The following is a 1,824-nucleotide window of genomic DNA, read 5'->3' as shown; positions in this document are numbered from 1 at the left end:
GATAAGTGAGGGAGACCTAGTACAGCCGTAACAACATCAGAAATAACATGGTAATACGCATACATGCATACATACATATATACATCATCATCATCATCATCAATCATCATCATCATCATCATCATCATCATCATCACCACCACCTCCAGCAGCAGCAGCAACAGCAGCAGACCTCAAGACTCCTATCATCATGATCAACTACCGGCCCTGTTGCTAAATCACTGACAGTGACAGTAAATACAGACACATTGCAACCCAAGAAATACTTAATTCTATCTACTCTGTACTTAGTTGTGAGAAATTTTACATTCAAAATTTTGAGTTCCAACGGTCAATGTTTTTCGAATGCAAACCCTTGAATATCTTGATAGAGACTCCGACGAATTTTACGATTTTAATAGAGCAGGTAGAGCATAATTGTGAGGTGTACTGACAAAATGAGTTACTTCTCGCGATCCAAGGATAGAGATATCGGCCGAAAATCAACACTGGGGTCAGATTTAAAGATTTTTAGTGGATGCCCTTTTGTTCAAGTCTACCGTATCTTTTATTATTCCATACTTACAAATTGTACAAACTCCACCTAAAAAGCTGGTGTATCAATTTTCATACAGCTAAAACCCGAAAGAAAACTCATTTTGTCTGCACACCTCAAAATTTAGTTTCTGACCTCATGGTCTTAAAAACTCAAAATGACCAAAAATGTCAGATACAACTTTATATTTCTAAGGTAGTGACATTCCTCCAGAATCACTGACCCCCGCCACCCCCCTTTTTTTTTTGGTTTAAATTGTGCTTAGAAATAACATACAAACATTTCATAAAACTAGTACATCGCGCCCCGTACAATCCTTTGACATTCGCATGGAAGAGATCAGTTTTATGGTACATTCAGAGCCGATTCCGCAATGCGGACTGAATTGAGTGAACAGAACACACACAAAAAGTCCAAATTCTCTGTCATCACACTCATGCAACTCGAAAGCGCGCGCAGTTTCACTTTGTCGATGAGTTCCACGATAATTACCGATCGGTGCAATCTTAAGATTGCGCAACCCGTTTTAAGGATCGTATATTATTGTATCACTCTTGTAAGCTCTTCAGTTTCATAATATAATGTTAATTTTTATTTTTATTTTAAAGTTCATATTTTTACACTTTTGAAAATATACATGAATGTTCCTTGATGTGAGAAAAAGAATAAAGATGGAAGTGAATGAAAAAAAAATATGTTCCAAAAATATAAAATTTTTATATTATTTATATTCTTGGATCAGTCCAAGAAAGCCCACGTGCAGGTCGACCCAACAAGACTAGTCAGAATGTATGTTAGCAAGTGGTTCTTAACTTATTATGTGGAAGTCTGTATAAAGTTCTATCTGATTCTGCTCAGTACCTAGTGTTGAGAAATTTGACGGTAAAACTTTTCAGTTTCACAACATGTTGAACATAATTTTCCAATACAATTTTCTAAATATCTTGATAGCGGCTCCGAACGATCCTACGATTTTGTTAGAGCTGATAGAACCTTTGGCTTCTGACCTCACGGTCTAAGTAACTCAAAACGGCCCAAAATATCAGTTAGAACTTCGTAACCCTAAGATAAGATAAGATAAGATAAGATACATCTTTATTGTCCAGATCCTGGCACATTGGTTTGGTGTTCCACCACGTGTACACACACACACACACACACACACACGCGCGCGCGCGCACACACGTGCACACACGTGCACACACGTGCACACACGTGCACACACGTGCACACACATGCACACACAAGTAGGTTTACAATCACATGCATAATATAAATGAGCAGCAATA

This window comes from Aplysia californica, unplaced genomic scaffold (assembly GCF_000002075.1).
Source record: "Aplysia californica isolate F4 #8 unplaced genomic scaffold, AplCal3.0 scaffold00127, whole genome shotgun sequence".
Taxonomy (NCBI): domain Eukaryota; kingdom Metazoa; phylum Mollusca; class Gastropoda; order Aplysiida; family Aplysiidae; genus Aplysia; species Aplysia californica.
This window is presented reverse-complemented; position numbering follows the sequence as displayed.